The sequence below is a fragment of the Aulonocara sp. 'chitande type north' Nkhata Bay genome, linkage group LG2, assembly GCF_057382095.1.
Source record: "Aulonocara sp. 'chitande type north' Nkhata Bay isolate Kocher_YH1m ecotype deep benthic linkage group LG2, A_spYH_male_GT1.1, whole genome shotgun sequence".
Classification (NCBI taxonomy): Eukaryota; Metazoa; Chordata; class Actinopteri; order Cichliformes; family Cichlidae; genus Aulonocara; species Aulonocara sp. 'chitande type north' Nkhata Bay.
In genome coordinates, this window is record NC_141345.1 from 34,412,558 (window position 1) to 34,432,707 (window position 20,150).

The 20,150-nt window shown below is 37.8% G+C and overlaps 1 protein-coding gene across 2 annotated transcripts in view; it reads left to right on the plus strand.

Moving 5' to 3' along the window:
* The window catches only part of lingo2 (leucine rich repeat and Ig domain containing 2), a 207,147-nt gene that overhangs the window by 118,385 nt on the left and 68,612 nt on the right, over window positions 1–20,150 (plus strand). For both annotated transcript variants that reach the window (XM_086260198.1, XM_086260203.1), the window contains exon 4: window positions 10,456–10,542. The gene's annotated coding sequence lies outside the window, so the exon portion shown is untranslated. The remainder of the gene's footprint in view (window positions 1–10,455; window positions 10,543–20,150) is intronic.

The window sequence follows — 20,150 nt, forward strand, 5'->3', positions numbered from 1 at the left end:
GAAGTACTCATAAAATGAAACAGGACGCTATTGTTCTGCAACTCAGCGCTCTTCTTGTCTTCCCATCAAAATGTTACTTTGTTAGAAGTGCCAATTTTTTAATCAAATTTAATTGAACATAACTGTAAATCTTGCTCTGCAGTTAGTCATCCCTCACATTTATGCATTTAATTTAGTATGAAAATTAACCTACTTTCCTTGCCTTAAGTTTCATAAACCCTTCTATTAGAGAAAGTTTCGTAGGGACTACAGAAAGTGAACCTACTAGGATTTGAGCAAAAACAACAGTAAGACACTGAACTAAATTTTGCAGCAAATTAAGTATCACATTATGTACAAGGGACTATAAGGCGTGACACACAACCTTTTTGGATACGCAATGCTACTTTTTAACAGCTTAATCTTTATCAAATGATAATCATAATTGTGTTTCACTAATGTTGCACGTGTTTTTTTATTCCTCATCGATATCATTCTTAACTTTTTGTCATGGTCTGCGGAGGCAGACCGTGCGGAAATGTGTGTGGTGGACCCAGGAGCGAACACAAGCGAGGATGCAGGAGTGGAGTAAAACAAAAGCGAGCCTTTTATTCTGGCTGATGAAAGGAACAAAACAGAGTGAGGGCAGCATAAGAGTAATAGTTCAAACAGAAACCTAAACTGGACATAAACTAAGGAAAAGCTATGGCTGGAGATCCGGAACACAGGGGGTGGTAACACAGACTACATGAAACACAGAGACTAAATACACAAGAGGGATGATCAGGGGAAGTGGCCACACATGGGAACACAGCTGACACAGATAAACATAACAAGACATGGCAGGAGTAAACAACACTGACGGGAGACTGTCAAAGTAAAACAGGAAGTACACAGGTGCAAACAGGAGGAGAGAGAGAGCGCGGGCATAGTGGGCTGGGGAAACATGGAATGAAACAAGGAGGGGAGATGAGGGCTCACAGATACATAGAGGGGCACACAGGGGATAAAAGTCACAAGGGGAAGTCAAATAAGGAACAACACAACAGGACAACTTAGGAAACATGGCCTAAATAAGGAACGAAATACAAAAATATAAGAAACTAAGAATACTGGGCCCACATGGCCCAGGACCATGACACTTTTAAACTTGTCATTTTAATAATGAGGCAGCTAAATGCTACAAATGCTGTGCTAGGATCAAAATAAAATAATGCAAGAGTAGAGTCACAGCATTAACAATTAATTATTTTTGGAACTGAAACTGAGTAGAAAACTGCTTGCACAAAGTTCAGTCAGATCCAGTCTAATTACTTTGTTTTGTAAAAGCATTTTGCTTTCATTGAAAGAAATGCTAATGTATTCATAACAAAGAAAGAATAATGAAATAGAATTTAAAATTCCAGATCTAATTACAATTTTGTATATTAATTTATTAAGAACTACATTTTGCAGAGAAGTTCCAATTTGTTTTATGCATTTGTTATTTTATCAACAATAAATTCAACACTGAACTAATCTAAACCAGCACATACCATGTAGCACAAGCTTGACTCTCTTACATACTTATACACGAGCCTGTACACCTGGAGATACTGAAATGCTCAAAGTAAGGGAAAATAAAATGAATGCATAATAAATACATTCAGATAATAAAAGGTTACTGCAATGCACATTTGGACATAGTCAAAATGACTTATGAAGTTCAAACTGAGCATTAGAATGTGGAAGAAAGGTGATTTAAGTGACAGTGGAAATGACATGCTTGTTGGTGCCAGGCAGGCTAGTATTTCAGAACCTGTTGATCTACTGGGATTTTCCAACACAGCCATCTCTAAGGCCTAAAGGGAATGGTCTGAAACAGAAAATATCCAGTGAGTACCAGTTCTGAATAAAGATGCCTTGCTGAGACCAAAAGTTAGAGGAGAATAGCCAGACTGCTGAAGCTGAAGCAAAATTGGACAAAAGAGGACGTTGACTGATATAATGTGTCTCGCAGTGCAAAATTCAGATTGTAGAGTCAGAATTTGGTGTAAACAACACAGAAGTTTCAGGCTCCTGCTGGTGGTGGTGGTGGTGCGCTTTGGGCTCCTTAGTGCAAATTGAGCATTGTTCAAATGCCACAGCCTATCTGAGGATTGCTATACCTGTTATACATTACACCATCCACCCAAGCCATTATTTACAATCTATCATAAGCTGCCAGAGTAACATTCAAGTGAAAAAGACTAAACCGAAACTAAACTTTTACATATCAAAGTATCACACTCTCACAATACGCTTTTTGTTAAGTACAATTATAGTCTTTTGCACAAAATGTCAAAACATGTGCTCTGCACTGTACATGATTGAATTTTGTTCCTTAAAAATAGAATACAGATAGGAAAAAAACCTTCAGAGTCAATTTCATGATGGCACCAGGGGGTGAAGGAAACAGCAGAGCTTTCTAGTGTAATTAGAGTAGACATGCTACATGTGTCTGTGTGTGTTGCCGCATCTCATTAGGGCGAGGCATGGGCCACTGAGCCAGCTAAGAGGAATGGATAGGGAGCATGTGGCGGTGTAGTTTGCTTTACCACAAACATAGCCTCTCTGCTCTTTATCTTTCTCTCAGGAGTCGCACAGACACCCCTCGAGTCAGGGCCAATCAAAATGGCTTTGCTTGATGCAAAGGCCTGTAAGGAGCCTTTTGTCAAAATGAATGCACAGACACAAAATGGCTTGTCTGTAAATATGTGTATGCACAGTATGTACAAAAAGCACAAACTTCAGGGTACTTCAGAAAATGGAAATCTTATTGAGATACGGCACAAAATGTAAAAGGACAATTAGCTTAAGTTTTTAGTTATGTAAGAAAATTTGATAATGTCTAAACATTGCATAGACTTATTTGTTTATCAGTGTGGCTTCCAGCCATCTGCTGTACATCAAAGCACAAAAGTTATTTTTCCTCAGCACAAATGTATCTCTTCTCTTTTTTACTCTGTTGAATATCCACATCAATACTTATTAAAGAGATAAAACACATGTTTATCTCATTTGTGAGCAGAGTGAATTGTGTTTGGACAAATTAAAGTTACAGTTTAGATTTGTAACTTCTTTAAGTACTGCTTGTGTTGGCTGGTAAAAAGAAAAACAATACCCCTAATTCCTGAAACTACTCATCAAAGATTTGACAAGGTTTAACCAATGGAACCAATTGAGTAGCCCAACCCTTGATAATATGAAATATTATTGCAACAACCAACAGACAGTTTGAAAAATCAAAGCAGGTCTGTTGCAATGTGATTGTTAGGGCTCTAGCAGAGGTGGAGGCACAGCAAAATGTTTTAAATGTGAGCAACATTGAAAGATGATGAAAAATTACAAAATACATTTCTAGTATGCAAAGTTTATAAAGATGACGTTTATAAAGAGCCATAATCTAATATAAAGGGTGAGGCAAAGGAGGGAAATTATGGCTGCAGTACTGTATTCATTAGGTAAAGTCTCATAAAGATCATCATTTGGGCCTCAGCACTACCAGTAGGAATGGGAGGAAGGAAGAGCTATTGATATTATAGTTACCGTCAGTTCAGTCAGAGACACTTACAGGAACAGATCTTTTATTAACCAATGTGTATGTATTATGTTATATATTATATAATGCACAGTATATTAAACTGTAGGTCTCTGCGAGGAAGCACTTAATTATTCTGAGCAAGAATTACAATATTGCTGAGAGCTAATCCCTGACAAAAAGTACTATTCCTTCCTGATCCTCAGCAACAGAGTCACTACAATATGCCACCATTAATACAGCAAGCATGTCTTTAGTAATGAGATCCTGTGGTATAACTTAAATAATAATATTCATTGCCCTTAGATAAACAGGAGGTGATATCGTGATATCATATGAAATAATATGTATTTTACAATTAAAACAGTCTCTGCCTAATGTGCTTTCATACAAGATTTCTGTAAAATGCATAATCTACTGTAGAGACTTGTTATACCTTGAACATTAGCCTTACCAATGCAAATATACAGATTTCAAGTTAATATAGAAAGATTCAGAGAAAATAATAGCACAAATCAAATCACTTATAATCATGTAGAAGCCATGCCTAATGTTTATCATAAATTGAATATGAATAACAGCACAACATTTAGGCTGCATCAACATCAAGCAAGCAACCACAGGAAATTTCAGTCTAGGCTTGAAAAATACATGTGAAAAAGTGTTTCTTTGTTAAACATATATTCTTTTTAACAAGAGGAAGCACTCACGGCTCAGTTATAGATATAGGGGTGGCTGTAGCTCAGGTGGCAGAGCAGGTCAGCCACTAATCAAAAGGTCGGTGGTTCGATCCATGCATGCCAAATCCTTGGGCAAGATACTAACCCCATGTTTGCCTACTAGTGGTGGTCAGAGGGCCCAGTGGCGCCAGTGTCCGGCAACCTCACCTCTGTCAGTGCGCCCCAGGGCAGCTGTGGCTACAATGTAGCTTGCCATTACCAGTGTGTGAATGTGTGAATGACTGAATGTAGTGTGAAGCGCTTTGGGGTCCTTAGGGACTGAGTAAAAGCGCTATACAAATGCAGGCCATTTACCATATTTGTAACAGAATTATCATCATTATTATTATTATTCAATGAGTCTTTACTGGTTTCAGATTTTCTTTGTTAGTTTTTGCGGCATTATATTTTTGACACAACTCTGGTCTGCCGGCATATGAACAAAGCTATAGTTATAGACCATTATAATCAAAGTATCTTCTGCAAAAGTCAGAGGTGTTATGAAAACTCATGTCTGTGCTTGATTTTACCAAACTTGTCACAGCAGAACTGTTGAGACAATGTTTTGTATTTGGCATCATCTATAAAGGAATATATTCCTTTATTGCTTATCTTCCCAATCTGAAGATAAATATTCGGTGTTTACATTTGGTCGTACACAAATGTCTTTATCATCCAATGAGAAAAAAGATCATTAACAAAGTTGTTTAACAATTAATTAAGCGTTCAAATTCAAATTTTATTTGTCACGTACACAGTCATACACAGTACGATATGTAGTGAAATGCTTGGACAACTGCTTGTGACCTAAAGAAAACAAAAAAGGAAAAGGCTATGAATAAGATAGGAAATAAATATGAAAAATTAAAAAGGGTAAGTTCAGATGCATTGTAATGATATTCATGTTAAACAATGGTAATAGGTTAAACCATGTCCATGTAGAGGACTGGGGTGATGGGTGCAATTTAATGGCTTGCATTAACTTCTTGTAGTGCCTTCCACTCACATCTTCAGTTCCCTCATTGTTTTTTTCTACCTTCAGTGGAGCAGACCAACTTCTTAATTGGCATAATAATGTGATTAATTGCTTTCTTGTCACTGGGCCCACTGCGTTTTGCACTGTAAAGAAATATAAATCAACCGTGTATTTACAAGCAATCAAATGGCCTAGATTGAAAAGAACATATAAAAGATGCCCAGCTGTGCAAAGTAATTGGTTCTGCTTTATTAACTGTATATCATTAGTTGAAAGTTAAGCCCTTTGGATTGGAAAGATGAGTTACTTTGACATGCGTTACACTTGTCAACTAAACAGTAAAATAAAACATTGTATAATAATGGGCAAGTCATTGAAATCACAGTCCGATTTTATTTTGATAGCTATGTTGCAGATACTTTGAATTGGGTCCCAGCTGTTAGTGCTATAGAAAGTGACAGTGTATACAAAACAATATATTTGGGCGTTATATTACACAGAAGCAACAGCATATCTTCTCTACATCTAGATTTCTGTTTTTGTGTTTTTTTATTTTTTGTGTTAACTTTAGCCTTGCATTGTCTAACACAACAATAATCGATTAGATAAATTAAAGACTCAGAAGTGAGTTTAGCAACAGTGGCTTTCCAGTTGATTTTGGACATTACCTTAATGGTGGGTGGAGGGTGTCCGTTCTCAGAAATTAAAGCCTTACATTAAAGACCATAATCTTAAAATTATTTTTACAGAAGTGCTCTCTTTGAAGGTTATTTCTGATTTATTAAATCATAGTGTGCATGCTATTCCATTCCCACCATGAGCTAGTTCTTGCTCTTAAAAATAATCCACTTGCTGATAAATACATTTGAGGTTGTCATTTATCAGTAAAATGGGAAGGCAAACAAACATCTCATTCTCCAATCTGTCCCTTACCATTTCCCATATACAAAATAAAACACCAATTATCTAGACCTGGGCATGGTAGTTAGGAACAAATGCTGATGAAGTTCTGATGTCTATAGCAGCATCCAGGTGCTCTTGCATATTAAGACATTTTATGGTCTCATAATTAAAGAGAGAAGCTAATGGCATGATCAGTGTGCATCTTGATTCCAGGTGGCAAATGGCGTGTTAATGCATCCTTGTGAATCAAAGCCAAGTTTGTTTCAAGGGAATTGCTGACAACTGTCACAGGGTCTGTGGATGACACATTGTCAATGGAAAGTTATTAAATCCACTAATGTACAATGATATACTCAAAGTGTGATTCTGAATTTAAATGATTTTGTTTGTTATAGGCAAAATGAATATACTGGCCTATAGCAAAAAAAAACACAATAGAATGGATAATGGGCCTGCGTAGTTGTGCACTGGCCCTATGCAGAGCCTACACACAGTTTTGCAGGCAATTGCCTCCATGTTGTTTCTCTGTACTCTCATGAAGAGGCACTGTCACAGACGAGGGCTTGTGTTGTTTTTGGTCCTTTGGAGATTCATGGAGAAGACCAAACTTATGACAATCTTGAGATCCCTTTCCTGGTGCCTCAACATCCACTCGCATCTTACTTCAGGTGACCTCAATAGGTCACATGATAGGGTGAGTCAAAGTCTCACAATGGTTTTACCTGAAACCACTCGCACCTTGTTTCACCTTGGCCCATGTCATAAGGCACATGTAATAATGGATCAACGGCTGTCTTGGGACAACCACCATTAGGGTTTCAATACCTGGGACTCTCCACCATGATAAGACTGCTATGACCTGGATGACTGAGAGCCTACACAGACAACTTATGACATAAAGCTAGAGTGAAACCGGGTATTAATAACCATGAAAAGTCTCTGCTGCAGCCACAGCGTGTGCTTTTCCTGATTTATCTTTGATTTTTTTTTTTTTTTGCATGTTTCCTTCTAGTAGTAGTAGCTTAATTTCATTCCCTTTCCTTTCCCAGCCCACTATTCAACCAATCGGCATTTGACCTGTACACAGCCTCATCCATATTGACACACACACATAGGTATGTGTGTGTGTGTTGAAAAGGCTATTGAGTCCCAAAAGATAAATATCATTATTTAAGTAATTCAAATCTTGACTTGATGAATATAAAGTGATTTTCAGAGTTCTGTCTGTACCTGTTCCTCAAGTATCTTTAAGGATATTAAGTTCAGAACAAAAGAGCAAAACAGAACTGTGTATAAAAAAGGTTTTTTTTCTCTGAAGCTATTGTCGAAGGGTATTTAACCCTCATCCTAATGACTAGGGTATGTGTAGACCCAAGCCACAGCTTACAATGTTTGTTAGTTGTTTTGTGTGTGTTTTTTTAAATATATAAATCATTTTTCCCCTTTATTTATTTTAATTACTGTCAATGTGTTCTTAATGATATGACATCATTATGTTAGATTTCTGCTTTGATTAGTGGTTTTTAATAATGCAAATGTCATGGGGTCCCCAGGGGCTCCAGTAAAACGCACCCAATTCCACCTGTATAGTTTTAATAGTGAACTATTTATTCAGTTAATGTTTCCCATTGGCCCTATCACACAGTGCTGAGGTAGTTAGGGTACCTCTGCCAGTCATTGTAAAGAAGAAAAGCTCCATTGCTGTCATTCCTGGTGGGTGTTGGTCTCTGTCATAACAATTTTAATCACAATTCTTAAAGACAGAATTTCTAGGCTCAGTCATGAGGTGGAAGGTGGAGCATGTCAGGTGTGGTGGACTCAGGATCTTTCGCAGATGATGTAGTTCTCCTTGTTTCATCAGGCAGTGACTTGCACTGAGGCCGTTTGCAGCTGAATATGAAGTGGGTTGGATGAGAATTAGCCCTACCAAATCTGAGGCCATGGTTCTCACCCAAAAAAAAAGAATGGTGTGTGCACTCTGGATCAAGGACAAGTAGCTGCCCCAGGTGGAGGATCTTAAAATTTGTCAATCAACAAGAATAGATTGAATTGTGGATTTGTGCAGCATCTGTAGTGATGTGGACGGTGTGCTGGTCGGTTGTGGTGAAGAGAAAGCTGAGCGTCAGTGCAAAGCACTTGATTTGATCTGCACTCCGGGCCCAGCGAATGCTCGCGACGCAGGGGGAACAAATTTTGTCCGGATACCTACCTTTGCATAACACCTGGTTTGGCAGCGTGTAGCGTGGCTCCACATGCTTTCAGTGTGAACTCCAGACTGCCGACAGGTCTAGCACACAACAGCCGCTCTATCACGTGATGTATACTGCTCCGATGTGCTCAGGTCACTACCTGGGTTCTGCCATGTCACCGTGAGATAGCTGAGGTGGTTTGAGTATCTGAACAGGATGCCTTCTGGATGCAATGAAAAAGAAGAGCCTTTAGTATTGTTTGAATGGTAAATGGCCTGTATTTATATAGCGCTTTACTAGTCCTTAAGGACCCCAAAGCGCTTTACACATCCAGTCATCCACGCACACATTCAAACACTGGTGATGGCAGCTACATTGTAGCCACAGCCACCCTGGGGCGCACTGACAGAGGTGAGGCTGCCGAACACTGGCGCCACCGGGCCCTCTGACCACCACCAGTAGGCAATGGGTGAAGTGTCTTGCCCAAGGACACAACGACCGAGACTGTCCAAGCCGGGGCTCGAACCGGCAACCTTCCAATTACAAGGCGAACTCCCAACTCTTGAGCCACGATCGCCCCACTATAAAATATTAAGTTTATTGAGAGATTTAGATCAGCATCAGGCAATTAACCTTTCACTCTGGAATGTCAAAGACTAGCTCATCTGTATTATCAAGAACAGACAAGAAGAGGATTATTATGAATTCAGCAAAATCATCCTTTCAACCCATCAATATTCTGTGGCCATTGTGAGGAACTGGGTTCAGGCTTAACGAGGGGATCCAAGGGATAAATGATCAAAAAACAGGACAGCTATTGTCCTTGAACTCTTAATGGCGTACTAATAGTGCAGGGTGTCAAGAGTGATTTTAACAACAGTGTCCTGAGTAAAACTTTTATTTAATCTCACTGCCTTTGGACTTGGAGTAGATAGCTCCCTCCTCTCTCTCTCCCTCTCTCATCACCACCACATTAGCAACTCAGACACGCCTATTGCATAATCACTATCCTTTGTGTTTCCTTCTGTAGTTTGGATAAGGGGTCTCATTATAGAAGGAAAGTAGTGAGAAGCGGCCAGTGTTCATTTTGCACCACATGCCGTTTATTAGGAACTTGGAAATTCGAAAGATTCTGAAACAGATACTTGAACAGCAATCCATGTACCCACATGCACGACACAAATCCCAACTTCCAATTTATGTACTCCATATCAAACTGAACATCATAACCAAATGCATTTTAAGAACTATATGTATATATATATATATGTGTGTGTGTGTATCTATATATATATATATATATATATATATATATATATATATATATATATACACACACACATCATTGGTATAAACGCAATTTAAAAAAATGGAAAGTAAGGTGATGACTCACAGTAATCCCAGATAATCTCATGTCTCTGACATGTAGCAGGTTACCAGCTTTTATCAAACATCTGATTTATGTGTTATTTTGCATCTAGTTAGAGAATGTAAACACAATGGATGCTGTGTGAAATGACTCAGGGTCTGACTCAGTAAATCAAGGCTTCACATTTTTCAGCATGTTAGAACAACACAATTTTTTTTTTATGTCAGTTTAAAAATACCCTGTCTTGGCTCAAAAGTATTAAATCTTTAACATTTTTGTTACAAATCCAAGAATTGTATGTGCACAACCTCATTTGGATGAATCTCCAACCTGTTCTCTCCAAGTACATGAAGTACCGATCACATAAATATGCCACAGACAGGCAAAGACAATTTTAGGAAAAACTGTGAAAGCAATGCTGTTCCTAGGAGATACAAAGCTTGAAACTGAAAATGAATGTAGATTCAGTTCTTTATATGTTGTTATATTTAGTTTTCTCACTACTGGTTAAATGATTGTTGTTGTTTTTAACCCCTACTTTCGGTTTGTGCTTTATTTTTTTCACCACTCATTGAAACATGCTGCATTATGTGACAGTTTAATAACAAAGTCCAAGGCATGATGTATCCACCATCTAATTTGACGTTTGTTGGTTTGTTTAGGGATTTTACTTTGGAAATGTTGACATTCTAGTTGCTGATTGTCACTGTGGTCATAAACTTAGCCATGATTCATGGTTATATTTCGCTATTTTTTTCTAGATAAAACAAGAAAAAAAGGGACGACCACACCAAAAGAAGAGAGAAAAGAACAGGCCATGGCTGCGGGGATGATTGCTTCTCAAAGTGGTAAGCAGCTAGCCTCAAATAGGCTCTGCATACTTTTCACTGCAACATACCTTTCTCTTTCATAGCGATTCTATCTTGATTTTCCACAGTTAATAAAATATGTAAATATGCAAGAGTGTGTTCAACTTTTCTGGCTACAGCCAACAATTTTTGGTGTAAACTTTTCACCTCAGAACTCATTTTTGATTAATTTCTTCACTAAAAATGTGAACTTGTGCATCTTTTGAATGGGATATTTGAAGAATTTGGTGGTGCGGTCTGTGAATTAAAGTTGTTCGACTGGTAAAAAACAACAACAACAACAACAACAATAACAACAGTTTCAGTTTTCAGGTTCTACAAGATTATCTGCCTTACATAAGTGTGATGGTTTCATTGTTATTTGATAGCCAGCATGTTGTTAAGCTAATTAATTGTATTTGTCAGCAGATTTTACTAATATGTTTTGTTTACAAGTTGTACCATATCAAGTTATTATTAATTAGTAATTTTATGCACACTGTTCATATCATATATGGTTTTGCCATACTTTCCATATCATATTTAGTTTAAGTTAACCCTTTAAAGCTGGTCGGAGCGGGCACGCTCCATTTTGCATAACTTTTTTAAAATCCCGGTAGCACTGCAACCACGTAAGCTAGCGCAATAATTTGTTTTGCATTTGAAACCAGAGCTGTTGTATCTTATGCCATCAGCTTGTCCTAAGTCACAGTTTCCTTCCACATATAGCTTTGCAAAAACTGCATAAAAAGCACTTGCAGCAACAAAAACATAATATTCCAGAAACACACTTTGCCGATCCGATCAGCTGTTTGTAACACTTCCTACGTTCATCAGCACGAACTATCGCATGTCCGCCATGACCTGCCCGGAACCGGAAGTGACGTCATTTTGCGGAAATGTAGTTTTTTACCATTAGGGCCTTATGAGCCTACACTTGTGTTTGACTTTATGACTTTCTGTGTCATTTCTGGGATGCTTAGGACTCATATTGCACTGCTGGAAATAGTTTATTTTGATGCATATGCTGTTTTTTTTGCAAATTTGCATTATAGTATTTATTTTAGTTTTTCCTGCAGTATATAAAAATTGGTGTATTTCAAAAATAAAACTATGAAGACAGTTAAAATAAATTTCCTGTGGTGGGAAAGTATTTTGTGCAACTTTTTTGTATTTACAGTTTTGAGGGATAAGCCTCTTAAATTTCTCTAACTAGAAATATATATTTAAAAAAAACAACAACGATTTTCTAATTTTTTGTAGTTTATTGCACTTTTTTGCAATTTATGTAATTACTATGCACTTGATGCATACATATTATTAAAATTTGGGCTATAATTGTTGTATTGATGTATATCAACTTGAAATGCTCCCAGAAATGGCTCTACAACATGTAAAAATATAATATAAGCTCTGGTGGACTTGGTTCTATGGTAGGTCTTAAAGGGTTAAATTCACATAAGCAATGTATTATAGTAGTGACATTATAGTTTTGGTAAGATCAATAACTGAATAAAACAGTTTATTCAGTTGCATTTGCCCATGTTTCTGTCATTTGTCTCAGTGACACTGCACAGTATTGTTTGCATCAAGGTCTAGCTCAGCCTTTAACTGATCTGGCTTCCATGTGCTCTGTCCAATTTGATATCTGGCCATAACAGCTTGTGTCAACAGGAGCTTTACTTCAGGAAATCAAATTTTAGTTTTAGATTATTTTATTTCATTTTGAAGGAGAATTGGCCAACCATGAAAAAAAAAACTTGTAAGTGGTCTTTGCAAGGTCGGGGTGACATGAGGTGTTACTGTCTACCTGCTAACATTTTGAACCTCCGCAGATGATTTTCACCCAGTCATTTCAGCTCTTTGTCATTCCCACAAACCTCTTGTTGTTCATTAGTCATCACTGCATAGAGCCCAATTTTAAATGCGACTCTACTGAGTCTTCAAATCGATATGCTTGTGCTTTGAGTAAAAAAGTATGCCATTGTCCTATTTAATGGTATTTACCCTAAAGAGCTTTGTTGGACTCTATATAGGCACTTTTAGCTTTGTGACACTAGACTTGTTTGTGTCCTACAGTTTAATTTCCTTTCTGTACTCCATGTCACCATGGCAATGTTGAGTCAGTGTCCCCTGCTACAGCCTCTCTGACCATTGAACCACAAATTAATGGTGAATAATGGCTCAATTCCCCATCAATGCTGCCAGGACAAACAGGTCAAAGCAGCAGGATATGTCCCATCTGAGAAAAAGGTTTTTCACTGTCAACCTGGGCTTTTGCTCACGCTGAGAGCATCCTTTAAATTTACAATGAGTCTGTGAATTCTTCACAGCTTCTGAGACGGCACCTATGAATCATAAATAATTTACAGTCATGGATTTCTGGTACTGTGTATTTATTTATTTTTATTTTTTTGCGGGTAGTGTAGGAAAAGTCATTCAAAGGTTATCCCTTGGCTTGTGTTCTTATTTCCATGTGTCACAAGAATGCTAAATGGTCTGTAAGTTAAGCAGTTGTTTAGTCATGCGTGCACGATAGCTATTACTATAGACTATATTTACTATACTGAATCATTGTAAGATAACATGCTGCAGTTAGACATATGAGAAATATGGCTATATAGGCAAATGTTCTTTGTGTCGATCCAATTTAGTTTATAAGGTTGTTACAGATGTGCAAAACATGAGATCCATTGTCATTAGGCTTGACCCCTTAAATTCAACTGAAAACTGATCTGTCAGTTTTACTTCTCACTACTTCATATATTATAAAGAATATTGGTTTAAGAAAGGAAGTCATTACACTTAGATTTTCACCCTTCTATTATTAACTAGTTGGTTGCATCTGAATTTCTCAAATGTGGCCCTTGCAATTGAGGCATGCAGTTCTTTTGTGTGGATGCAATATTGACTTTTATTAGCTGTAAACTGAAACATTATTGATTTCTCTTTTTCTTTCTCTTGTAGACCTAGAGAACAATGTTGCCCTTTTTAAGTCACCAGACAATAAAGATGATCCAGACAGCAATACTCCTTGTGTGTAATGCATTAGTTGAGTTTGACAGTCTATACTGATAATATCAATGCAAAAGGGGCAATAATGGCTATTTTTTTATGTATGTTTAAATCAGAGCATTCCCTTCAGTCACGTTTGCTTTGCCAGACATGTTGAGTGCCGATCCAACACTTTTTAAGCCAATTCCATTTTTCATGCTACAAAAAGATAATCTTGACAAGAGTTTTAATTTACCGCTGATTCCCCCTGCCTGTAGCAGAGCTTTTGTCAGAGTTTTTATAAGAGTATGTAAATTTGCACGTGCATGTGCATACAGTCATTTATGGCATGCACACATACTTGTATGGCATGGCTTTGTAGGAAAATGCATCTGCAATTTTGTTTGATGAGAGAATAAGGTAGAAAGGCAGCAGACGTGATGTTGTGTGAAGAGATGGGAGTATGCAGACAGATAGTGTCATTCCCTCAGTATCACCATTAAATCTTAATCTTCTGGCCCCTCATGGGAGGAGCCAGCCATGCATGGGACTGTGTTTTGCATCTAAATCAAGATGTCTTGTTCTTTCAGAATACTTCATTGAGACAAAGTTTGATGTGTCTGTTTTCAACTTCCCATACATCTGGATTCAGCAGCTGATCATCCAGCTGTTGTTGTTTATGCTAAAGTCTTGTTAAATGCAATTGCCTCATAAACTGTAACATCTGTAATCAATTATAAAGAAAGAGGGAAACTAAAACTCCAGAGCAGAGTACTAAAGTTTTTATTCCTGATTGGTTTCAGCACGTTGCATCATGTGGGCTCAGTACTTGTGGCACTTGATTCCACAAGCTAAAAGTAGACAATTATATATTAGATTCAGAACATCCTTTCTTTCTAATAGTGGCTTAATGCCACCTTCATCATATTTCCACGTTGATCAGTTTCGGTGGTGTACCGGAACAAACGTTGCTCATTAGACTAGTATTGTCTCGACTATTAATCATTCCAGCTTTTGTAGTAACATTCTTTCTGCTTATTCTAAACATTGGATGAACTAACTTCACACTTTCAAATTTCTGCTCCTTTAAAAAGCTACAAGAATATTACATAGAAAATCAGTGTGGAAATCACAGAAGAGACAGGAAAACACAGTCTGTAACATCATTATCATTAACATCAGATATAGTTCATGTCATCAATACATTGTAATATTGGATTGAGGTAAATGCTTTGTGCTAATAATTAAGTGGCTCATGAGATTTATTAGGCATTCACTTTAAGAAAAGCAAATTATTAGCAATACTTTGAGAATTGCAGTTATTTTGTTTTTATGTATATGTCCTTGTTGTCCTTGAAATTGTACCTATGGCTGTGGATTTGAAGGGTTTGTACTGCATATAACCTTTGCATAAGCCTATGAACATTCCCAAGGTGGGTGATTGTGACTAATTCCTTTCTGTCATAAAAAGGAGATTTTAAATGCAGCAACTAGCCTTTATTATAAAGGGTACTGTTTCCACACATCTCAGCAGGAAGTGGCTTATAGGTCTTTATTACCTCCCTTTAGGACCATCTTCTCATTTAGGATAAGAAGTTAGCCTTAGTTGGGACATGCATTTCAGGATGTCTTCAGGGTTACTCTTAAACATACTTACCTGCCACATTTCCAGGTGACAGGAGAACTTGGATGATCTGATATCCTCGTGTTGGTGTTGTTCCCAGACCATCATGAAAATGTTGTTCCAGGTTCAACATTGCAAGTGACCAATCACATTGTTGTGACGTTATTCTTTTGTGCGCCAAGCCATTCGTGCATTTATGAAATTCCAATGTTGCAAGGACAATATCAATTCTGCTTACTGTTTATTAAAGGGTTAGGGTTAGGGTCAGGGTCCGTTGATCGGCGGACAGAGGCGGTTTCACGCAGCTTTAGAACAGTTTTTTGTTTTACGCCGCTTTTTCCCGAAGTCGCAAAAGTATGACGTCACAACATTCTGATTGGTCACTTGCAATGTTGATCCTGGAACAACATTTAGTATGATGATCTGGGAACAACACCAACACGAGGATATCAGATCAACCGGAGAACTCTGGTGGAGCTTTTATATTCAAGTGACACAAAAAAATGAGTGTTTATTCATTGGTATTAAAGAATCTGGTGGTGACATTTGGGGATAGAGGACATGATTTGTGTTCTTTTTTTGTGTTCTCATTGTTTTCTTTCTCCAACAAAGTAGTAAATTTTCCCCAACATCAATTTCGATATGGTATTATTAGATCTGGCTGCACACTTTCAGATATGAAAGTGAAACATAATCTTTGTGAAAGAGGAAGGCTTCAATAGCACATTGACACTTAATGGAAAGCCTGGCTGCTGTTTCAAAGGGAGAACACAGCAAGGAGACTGGTTTGGAGAGCTAAAACTGTTTACTGCAGACAGGGATAAACCAGCAAGCATGCTCAATTCCTTTTACTACACCAACTTCTGATTTATTCTGGATAATGTTTCCCCTTTTCTTTCTCGTAGTTTCATCTTCTTTTCATTTGTGGACAATGTAATTTATTGAATTATGTGTGTGAGACAGTATATCGGAAACAGGAAAACACATGAGCTGCCTTGAAACGTCAATGATGACTTTAGACTTTTAGAATTTCTATTGTAAGTAGATAGCCTCTTAAAGCCTAAAAATGACACCTAACTCAAGAAATGAGCCAGTGTTGTGTCTATGCATAACAGACATAGCCAAGAACCTACTAGCTCGTACTAACCTTGAATTGTTTAGATAGCCTGTTGCCATGAAATATTAAGATGGTACGGTAGGATAGCACATTTTTTCTTAACCTTGTATAAAGGAAAAATGAGTAACTGGATTGTTAATTAAATTTATTAAAGATAATTAATGTAAGCTATGAAAACCTATATGTCAAAAAATAAATTTTGTGCCACCAGTACTTCTGGAGCCTACATGACATCTTTGAGTTAATGGATTTGCCATTTTTGAAATACACCTGTTATTTCTTATTGTTTAGTATGGCTAACCTTCCATTATCCTCTGACACTGTCCTCCAAATGCTATTATGTGGGTGATTAGGGAAATGCCAGCAGTGATCAGAATTTTTGGCCTTGATTAGAGAATATTCACCCTTTTTGTTACTGTCAAGAATGATCAAGAGGAGACAACTTTTGCTAAGTGAGTGAATGTAGGTCTTAATTAGATGGTGCTGAACCTTTGTCCTGTCACAAAGCCCACAATTACTACATACTGCTGCTATATAGTACATACAACAAACACAAAACAGGGTTTCTTTGTTTGCTTTGGTTTCTCCAGAGGAAATGCAAGGCTTTTAGCTTTCAGCCCAACTGTGAGCAACTATCATAAACTTCAATTTGATGTTTAATTTATGTGTGCTGTGCTTTACAATTTATGGAGGCCATGATCTTTCTCTGGCTTTCACTTTCTCTCTCTCTCCACACACACACACACACACACACACACACACACACACACACACACACATATTATATATATATATATATATATATATATATATATATATATATATATATATATATATATACACACATACACATATATGCCCCACCTAATCACGACAATATTTACCTCAAGGTGCTTTATATTGTAGGGTAAAGAACCTACAATAATAGAGTTCAGCTTAGTTCTGCCAGAGAAACCTCTGGCAGAACTAAGCTGAGGGAGACACAGCCATCTGCAGTGGAGGAGGAAGAAAGGATAAAATAGACTATGGAAGAAAGCCAAAGGTTCATCATAACTAATGATTAAATCTATCTGTCTAAGGATCGATTGATTGACTGTTATGCACAAGATACACATATACTGTATGTGGTTCAAAAATATATGTCCCGTTTTTTTTTGTTTTTTTTTGCCCGTCCCATTTGGTTCTTTAGCCGTCAGAATTGTTGTCTGAAGACCAACAAGGATACCCAATGGATTTATTTTGCCAAATGGATCATCGTGGCATTGCCGTATTGGTCCATTTGATCGACCTTTGTTTTTATTATTTATTTTCTTTTATTTTCAGTTGTTACAGACGGGACAGACATGAGTGAGGGATAGGAAAGGGAGAAAGAAAGAGGAAGGAAAAGAAAAACAGCAGGGGAGAGGGGCAGTGAGAAAGGGGGGAAAAAATAAAAATAAAATAAAATCTCCTGGATCACCTGTTGAGAGAGAAAGAATAGAAAACAAGCAAAAAAACCCAAATCAACATACTAAACACAACACCATCGCATTAATCTAGCTAAGTGTAAACAGCAGTAAATACTAAATATTCAGTGTTGTTGTGCAGCACGCAGGACAGACAGCGCACAATGTGCTTTGAAGTAGCAGCCAAGAAAGGTGTAATGTAAGTCTACGAACAGTGAACACGCGTGTGCACACCTGTGTGGATCAGCGCGCTTGTATTCAAATGGTTTCCACATGTAATGGTCTGCAAGAGGATGTAGAGAGCCATAGCCCCGTCCCCCAGGGCATGAAGCAGGCATGGAGGAGATCCAGGCCCCAGACATCTAGAGGCCCCAGAGTGCGAGAGCCCAAGGAGGACCACCGGAGGGGCATCTGTGCCACCCTTATGGGAAGGGCTGCGGATCCCCAGAAGAGGCGTCACCCAGTAGCCACCGAGCAGAAGCTAGAGGGGGCTGCACCGGCAGTCAATGTTTATTAAAGAAAAATCTAGAGAATAATCTAATCAATAATCTGATCAATGGTTTTTTTTTTTTATTTAGGGATTAAAAAAATTAGTTTATTATAAAGTATTCTAAATGAGGTAACAATCTATCCCTAAAAAGATCTACATTAATCATATGTGTGCATTCAAATGTTTCTCCCTGTTTGCTACAGTGGAACATAATCAGGCCTTAGAAGGTGGATGGGAGTAATAACATTCATGACATTGCTGTCTACAATGGCCACGAGGACCGTGTTTATGTTCCTTTAGATTTCAACCTTTACTGTGCAGTGATGCAGCTCTAACTTGCTGAATAATATGCACTAAGCTGAGGCAACTGAGGGCTAAATCCATGCCTCAAAATATGGCTTGGATCAGCAAGTGTGACTGGGAAGAATAGCCCAGATTTGAAGAGGGGGAAATGCAGGGAAAATAAATATTTCATGGAACATTTTCTCACAACGCAGTTGAAAGGGAGTGGGGATACAGATCAAGAGATCTGGCTATATACAGATAGGATTACTGAGAGAGGGTAAACTAGCTTCAGTTAGCAGTTGTACCGGCTGCAAATTCTGAGTTAGGAGCACAGGTAGAGTATTGGCTTTTGATGATAACACAAACTGAAATGCATTCTGTTTCTGAAAGATATTATAATGCTCCCTGGACAGGACTGTAATTTACAGGGAAGAAGAAGATGTGTACCCTGGACCCTTAACTGTTTATACCCCAAATACTAAAATGACACTAATGACACTAAAGCAGAAGGGAAGCCACACCGTAGGACCACATGGATCTTCCATCTTCCCCTCCGCTCTCCTCTCTCTGATATTCAAACTGGTTCACATAGTCATTCAGCTGAACTCAGCAGAAACCCAGCAGCCCAAATACATAGACAAAAAATAGGGTGTGTGATGGTTTCAGAAAGATAAATCAATCAATAGATAAAATAGGTTAAGCTAGCTATTGTTGCCAGTATTTTAATAAGCTTCTGCTGAAACCAATGACTGTGTATCTTAATTTGGCTAAATATGAATTGGGGAATTCATTGTATCCTGCAGATTTGCTGTTTAGTTATATTTTTTTAGTTTCATGGTATTTTTGCTATATTTTGCTGTTAGACATATTGTTGCTACCAAAGCTATTTTAGGACAAGATATATATATGCTCATGAGTTTTTTTGTTTGTTTTTTGGGCATAATGTTGATTCCACTTTTATGTTAGGGTTTCACCAGCAAAAGAGTCACACTGTAGCTCTTGAATAAATCCAGCACAGGTGATTACAGTATGCCTGAGTGAAAATTTTGATAAGTAAATGGCTAGCGAGGCAGCCGGAATGAAACAAACAAACGTATGTCATGCACGAAATTAGACTCAGGGTAGCAATATTGCAGTTAACAAGCTTACTGACACTTTGAATAAGGTGATTGAAAGGGAGGCAGTTTCCTGGCCAGGGGTACTGGAGCGTCAACCTTCAGTTTCACACATCCTATAGCCTCTATTCAAGAACTACATGAACCCGCACTGAAGGTGAGAGAGGGACCTCTGCTTCACTGAAGCTGCTCAGTATCCAAATGAAATTACTGTACTGAATACTGAACATCCTGGAGTCAAATGGATGTTACTGGGTCTTTTAAACTGCAGGATTCCTGGAAATAATTTGTCCGTGTTGCAGCCACCTATTTGTATTCCATCCTGCTTTTCAGAACTATACCTAGGCTAAATCTTCTGACCACATTGAAAGTTATGCTCTGAGGAAGTTACCACTTAGGAAAAGTGACAGTTGTCCCAGCCCACACAGCAACATTTGTATCTTGATATATTCAAACTCTGTTCCTGCTCATTAACATTTTTGGCTCAAAAAATAAATTAGGCTGAAAACTCAAACTAGGGTGGCATAATCATCATGTT